Below are 7,594 nucleotides of genomic sequence, written 5' to 3'. Positions count from 1 at the left end.
GCTAGGCCATATTTCAACTGTAGAATACTTCTGATTTACTTTTTTTTGTATTTGACTTTAATTTGGCACTTTCTAGGTGTTGGATTCTTGCTGGCAAGAATCAGTAAGATTGCACAGCCTGATAAATGGAGGACTTCTATAATTCATGACTTTCAAAAAAGCCAGATTTTTTGAAAAATTATTTAAGGTATATAAATTTCATGTATTTCCTATATACAGATTTAGGAACATAAATCCCATCCATGCTCCCATCCTTAGTCCTCCTCTCTCTCCTATTCCCATTTTTAATTTTTACAAATATCTATTGTCAATTCACTTTATGCTTATAAGATTAATCCTACACTAAGTAAAGAGTTCAACAAATAGTATGGAGTAAAAAGCACTGTTCCTCAAGAGACAAAGTTTATTAAAAATCATCAAATCTCAAAATGTCAATTTCATTCCTATACATTACCTTTTAGGTACTCTATTAGTTACCACAGATCAGGGTAAACATATGGTGTTTGTCTTCTTGGGACTGAAAATCCAGATTTTTAAGACAACTCAAATAATTACTTTCTTTTTAAGATTCAAAGCTAACTACTTTAAAAATATCGTTAATTTAAATGTTATTATGGACATTAGATTTCCAATAACAAATAATGGGATTCTAGTAGAGCCAGGCATTTCACAGTTCCTCTTGAGGCATACATGGAACTCAGTGTTGATCGTGTACTCTGGAGTCCTTCACCTTGGGGTTCTGGTCTGTTGTTAATATTTAATTCAGTTTTAGTAATCATTTAACCAAGAGTGGCTACCAGAATGATAATTAGTTTGGCTTGCTTGAATTACTCTTTTTTTAGACTGGCCCAAATTCTGCTAATTCTCTTTTATATGTCTTCATGATCTTATACAATATCTATCTATATTCAAATGTTTCTTTGTACTAGAAAGAAACACACACACACACACACACACACATATACACACACACTGAGAGAGAGAGAGAGAAAGAGAGAGAGAGAGAGGACTATTCCAAATCTATGCATACGTGATGGGGACTTCAAAATGTTAGTGGGAAAAAGTGTATTATGAAAAACTATGCAAGATTTCAAAATTTTTGCAGCAAAATAGATTTATTTTTTATTTATTTCCATGAATTTCTTGAAGTTCTACATAAACACATGAACACACACACAAACATCCATAATTTTTCATTGCAAATGACAAGAAAAATTCTATATCTCTCTCTGTGTGTTAACTATTCTTGAGGAGGTTTTGCTTCCTTCCAATGATTCTATTTTTAAAAATGTCAGTCAATCTGTATACTTGTATATCTTTTTAAGTATCTAATTTGTATACTTGCATGTATGTAGTGTTTAATCATCATTCTTTTGGCATCATTTAAAGTGGAGCTTTCTCCACAGAAAGGTTATATGATTTATAGAAGTGTCAAATGAAAAAGTTTTTCCTGTTGGACAGAAATGTGGATGCCCTTGCACTTTCCACATAATACTACTTCTGTACAAATGTCCTTTAATTGAAACCATCTAGAAGTATTACTGATTAGTAGTTCTAACACCATTTAATGTCCCTTCATATGTTAGGGAGACTGATAATTTAATACATCCTAATCTAAATTCTTGCTCTGTCAAACTTTGTACATCGTTTGGAAGCAACCTCAAATATGGTTAGTTCTAGAAATGTGTCACTTCCCCTAGCTACACACAATCTTATATGGGTCTGTTATGGGTTGTATGTATCACTACCAAATACAAAAGTTGAAATTCTAACCCTTGATACCACAAAATTTTACATTATTGGAAATGGGATATTCAGAGGTAATCTGGTTAAAATGAGGTCATTATGTTGGATGTTAATCCAATGTAGTCGGTGCCTTCAGAAAAACAGGAAATTTGGAGCCCTACAGAGGAAGAAAGATGCAAGGATTAGAAGATGACCAACTACAAGCAAAAGAGAGAGTTTTGGAACAGATACTGGCTTGTAGCCCTCCAAAGGAACCAACCTTGCTGATATATAGATTTCAGGTTTGTAGCCTCTAGAAATATGAGGCAATAAAGTTCTATGGCTTCTAGCCACCCCGTTTGTAGTCTTTTGTCATAGAAGGCCTAGAAAGCTAATACACTGCCTCTATTAAAATAATTTATCTGGTTTACTCCAGATTTTTTTTTCCCTTTGACTTATCTGCTCCAGACTGACCTTTGCGCTCATTAAGAGAAATGACTTTTCCTGTCATCTATTTAACTCTATGGCAGTTTCACAACAGATACAGAATGTAAGACAGGATACCTGCCTGCAGATCCAATGTGTACTCATCAAGCATGTACTGAATGCCTAGTGTACTTATGTGGGTCCTGTTCAAACATTGATGAGTACAAGAGATGATTCCTTCTCTCATGGAGCAGAGTGGACGCTGGTCATGTAGGCCATTGAGAACATATGCATAGAGAAAATAGTTGTCTATTATAATAAGCGATGGCAAGGAAATAAGATCAGTCACATTTTTATAATAACAACTTCAGTGCATACAAATATGTGATTGTGACCAAGTGGAAGAGAAACAGCATCAACAAGAGGTAGCAACCACCACTTTTGGTCTGCAAAAGTCTCCAAGGAAGACACTCAACCTCAGCCTATAAGGCACATTAGATTTTAATACTAGAGGGAGGCAGATTTACAACTGTCAAGAAGTGGATGTGGAAGGACCTCTGGGTCATTATCAGTTTGTTTGCCTAGAGTATAGAGAAATAGAATAAGTATAATGATAATGGCAACAACAGGTCTTTTTAACTGCTTACTAAAACCAGAGACTGGAATAAAGATTTACATTGTGTCACTTAACCTTCCACTTTGGGGATGGCCTATTGCCTTTTCAATTTGCAGGTGAGAATGTTGAGCCTTGCTTAACCATTGCATCGAAGTCATGCTATTATACTATACTACATGCTACAAAGACTTACTCCTAGGGGTAACTGTAATTTGGAATAAGGTCTCCAACTCCACAAACACTGTTTTTTCTATATCAAAGTATTCTTCCTCAAAATGTAGAGTCAGGAATATAGGATGTAGGTAGATTAGAATATTTTATAGTCCTAGTTTAAGAGTATAATGTTTACAGTGTGATAAATAGAGGTAAAAATGAAAGCTCTAAAAAGCAGTACCATCATGTACATGTTAAAACCTTGAAACAGAAGGGAAAAATAAGAGAAGTGAGGTCCCTTAGCACTTACTAAGGAGAAGATCTAAATGACAAATGTGGTTACATTATAAGAATAGCTCAGTGTGCACAAGAATTATCTCAGGCATCTGCTAAAAATTCTCATTTCCAGGTCCCCCTGACTGGATTAGCGATGTGAGGAGGCTTTAGAACAGATTTTCTTCTTGCCTAGCCAAAAGATTAGGGAGGCAATGTTAATGAAACTTCCTTCTTCATAGCAAGCTCTTCACCTGACGGGGCCAGATTACATTCATCTTTCACTTTGTTTTCCCCCCTGATCCAGGCTTTACTCATAATAAGCACATTGCTGGTTTGAAAAAATTCAACTTAAAATGAAAGACTCTTGAAAGAGAAGAGTCATTAGAATTGTGCAAATTTTTTCTTTTTTTTTTTACTTTTATTTAATGAATATAAATTTCCAAAGTACAGTTTATGGATTACAATGGCTTCCCCCCATAACGTCCCTCCCACTCGCAACCCTCCCCTTTCTCACTCCCTCTCCCCTTCCATTCACATCAAGATTCATTTTCAATTCTCTTTATATACATAAGATCAGTTTAGCATACATTAAGTGCAGATTTCAACAGTTTGCTCCCACAAAGAAACACAAAGTGAAAAATACTGTTTGAGTACTAGTTATAGCATTAAATCACAATGTACAGCACATTAAGGACAGAGATCCTACATGAGGAGTAAGTGCGCAGTGACTCCTGTTGCTGACTTAGCAAATTGACACTCTTGTTTATGGCATCAGTAATCTCCCTAGGCTCTTGTCATGAGTTGCCAAGGCTAAGGAAGCCTTTTGAGTTCAGCAACTTTGATCATATTTAGACAAGGTTGTAGTCAAAGTGGAAGTTCTTTCCTCCCTTCAGAGAAAGGTACCTCCTTCTTTGATGACCCATTCTTTCCACTGGGATCTCACTCGCGGAGATCTTTCATTTAGGTTTTTTTTTTTTTTTCCCCAGAGTGTCTTGGCTTTCCATGCCTGAAATACTCTCATGGGCTTTTCAGCTGGATCCACATGCCTTAAGGGCTGATTCTGAGGCCAGAGTGTTGTCTAGGACATCTGCCATTCTATGGGTCTGCTGTGTATCTCACTTCCCATGTTGGATCATTCTCTCCCTTTTTGATTCTATCAGCTAGTATTTGCAGACACTATTCTTGTTTATGTGATCCCTTTGGTTCTTAGTCCTATCATTATGATCAATTGTGAACAGAAATTGATCACTGGGACTAGTGAGATGGCATTGGTACATGCCACCTTGATGAGATTGAATTGGAATCCCCTGGTATGTTTCTAACTCTACCAACAAATCTGAGAAAACATGCTTTGTAAGTCTAGGAGAGAAAATACAAAGAGTATGGGGACAACGGCATGTGACAAAGAAAAAGAGGTTATAATGAAATGTCAAGTTAATTACTTCTGAGTGATCTGCTACTTAGGATGCATGATTGAACTCCTAGCAGGTCTTAGATCTCTTGGGTGCTTTTCCTCTGCAGATTCTGAACTCACTTAGAAGACAGTAGGCTACCATTTGAGACAGTGTAAAGCTCCATTTGATTAGAGTCTTCTGCTCTGGAAACTTGCAAGCACCAACCTCTCTGATGCCATAGAGAGAAATTGGAGAACAGTTTTTTCCTATTGAAATAGCTGGAAGATATGTAGCACAATATGGTTTTCTGTACCAGAAATTAACTTGAATGCAGGAATAGCAATGCTCAGTTTTTCAAAAGCATTCTGTAGGTGTAAGCATATATGAATAGGGTGGAATCTCTCAAAATAAATGGCAGGGAGGGGCATTTGGCGTATTAGATAAGGCATCTCTTAAGACATCTGCATCTCATATTGGAATTTCTGGGTTGGAGGCCCTGTCCTACTCCACTCCTGCTAATACAGATCCTGCATGGCAGCAAGTGATGATTCAAATACTCAGGTCCCTGCCACTCACATAAGAGACCTGGACTGAGTTCCTGACTCCTAGCTTTGGCCTGGCCTAGCTCTGGCTGTTTAGGGGATTTGGGGAGGAAGTCAGCAGGTAGGAGTAGTCTTTCTCTCTCACTCAAATAAATAAATAAATAAATAAAATGTTTATGCTAATAAATCAATAACATAAAATAAATGCTAGTATCAAACTGTGCTGGAGTCCTTACTGAATAAGTCTTCATCCCTGACCTGTGTATAGTTAGCATTCCAATAAACATTTGTTGAAAGAATGATAGCAATAATAAACCTAGGGGATGTGTGCTTCCTAGTGGTTGCTAATTGGTTTCCCATATTTCTGTCGCTATAAATAGATGTGCAGAGATAGTTCATTTTTCCAAATTAATGCTTCTGGGTCATTTTAATTTTTCTCTTAAAAATCTCTCATCCATAATTTTCATATCATCAAATTACTCTTCCTGATTATGTTAAGATTTCATCAGTATTTCTCTGTTAGTTTTTTTTTTTCCAAAACATTTATTTGTTTGGAAGTCAGAGTTAGAGAGAGACAGAGAGAGAGAGGTCTTTCATCTGTTGATTTATTTCTCAGATGGCCACAATGACCAGGGTTAGGCCAAGCTGAAGCCAGGAGCTTCATCTGGGTCTCTTCCATGGATGGCAGAGACTCAAGCACTTGGGCCATCTTCTGATGTTTTTCCCAGAACATTAGCAGGGAGCTGGATCAGAAGTGGAGCAGCTGGGACTCAACCTGGCCTGCATATCAGATGTTAGCAATGCAGACAGTGGCTTTACCCGCTAGGCCAAAATGCTGACCTCCTCTTTGTTAGTCTTTACCATATCACTCCTGGCATAGATCTTGATAAATGTCCAGAGATGAGAATTCCAAAATTCTATCATATACTTGGCTTTTTTCAGAGAGATACACCTTAACTTCAGCTACCCAGGTCTTTGGTTGTGCCTGAGAATTTTTTTTTTTTTTTTGCCAAAAATTGTAACCTTTCATAATTTTAATTTTGAGCTTTTTAAAAATCAATGATCCCCTCCTAACTTTTCAGCTCATTGCCCACAGTTCTCTGGCTCAAACCATTATTGGATCCCATGTACTTATAATCCATGAGCCCTTACCCATTTTCAAATCTTCTATGCATCTAATATTTTCAGCCCCTTTTTTATTTAGCAATTACTTCACAATCTATCACACTTCTGCAGACATCAACAATAGCCTCATCCCTCTCTTCATAGATTATGTTAGCTTTGTAAAACCCAAGCACTATTCAAATTCTGTTTTCTGATTAATCTGTTCTTGAACTTAAGCAGCTGATGTAGCTGGAGAAAAACAGGGATATTGACTTGTCACACGCTAAATTCAAGGTCTTTAACTAGATGTATTCCTTGATACTCTCTGGAAATTCTACTTTACATTTTTCACACATATTTATTTTCTGAATCTTCAAAGTCACCTCTCCCCTCTTCATTTTAGTTTATGACTTTGTAAGTTCACTGCAAAAGTAGAAGCAGTCAGTAGATAACTCCCAAGTCACAACCACATTGAACGATCTGCCCTGTCCACTCATGGACATTCTGTCTAGCTTTCTGTGGCACAGATGAAGTGCCCATTATCCAGTCTGTCCAAACTAATTCACTGGGTTTCATTCTCTTTTATTCCAGCAGTTAGACTCTTTTTCCTTAATCAATAATTTTCCAACTCAACTGGGTCATTCTCACAATCATCAAATATGTCATAATATTTTCCTCCATTATAATAACCCCCTTCATCAAAATAGCCTCCAGAGGTGAGTATCTGTCACAGAGTTTGATGTCACTTGGAATACTCACACTTATTTGAGTGTCTTGTGTTCAAATGCCACCTCTGCTTCTGATTCTATATTCCAGCTAATGTGTATCTTGGGAGGCAAGCAGGTGCTCAAGTAGATTGAGTTCCTGGCTTTCTGGCTTCAGCCTGGTTCAGCTCTGGCTGTTGCAGACATTGAGAGGTGAACCAGCAGATAAATATCTATCTGTCTCTTGTCTCTTTGGCTTTCAAATTAAATTATTAAATTAATTGAAATTACAGTTAAAATATCCTACAACTATCCTGATTCCACTGCCTTCTTACATGTAACTCCTTGAAAGAGATTCTTATATTCCTGTCTTCTTTTTGTCTTCTCTCATTCTCACTTGAATCTTACCCAAAATAATGACCTTTCTGGAAAAAAAATAACTCTTAGGATTACCTACCTATGACTTCCATAGTGCTAAATTCAGTAGTGATGGTCTTCGTCTTAAGTGCTCAGTAGCTTTGCTTCAGTGGGTCACTCTCTCCTTGAATTGTTGCTTCACTTGACTTTTGGGTGTTATCTCATTCTCCTGTTCCCTTTCAGTGCCTCCTTACACTCCCTTTAATGGTCTTTCTCATCTCTCTGTTGGATTTCATT

The sequence above is a fragment of the Oryctolagus cuniculus genome, chromosome 1, assembly GCF_051225735.1.
Source record: "Oryctolagus cuniculus isolate XC-2025 breed Fujian yellow rabbit chromosome 1, ASM5122573v1, whole genome shotgun sequence".
Classification (NCBI taxonomy): domain Eukaryota; kingdom Metazoa; phylum Chordata; class Mammalia; order Lagomorpha; family Leporidae; genus Oryctolagus; species Oryctolagus cuniculus.
The sequence above is the reverse complement of the archived record's forward strand: the minus strand, read 5'-3'. Positions refer to the sequence as shown.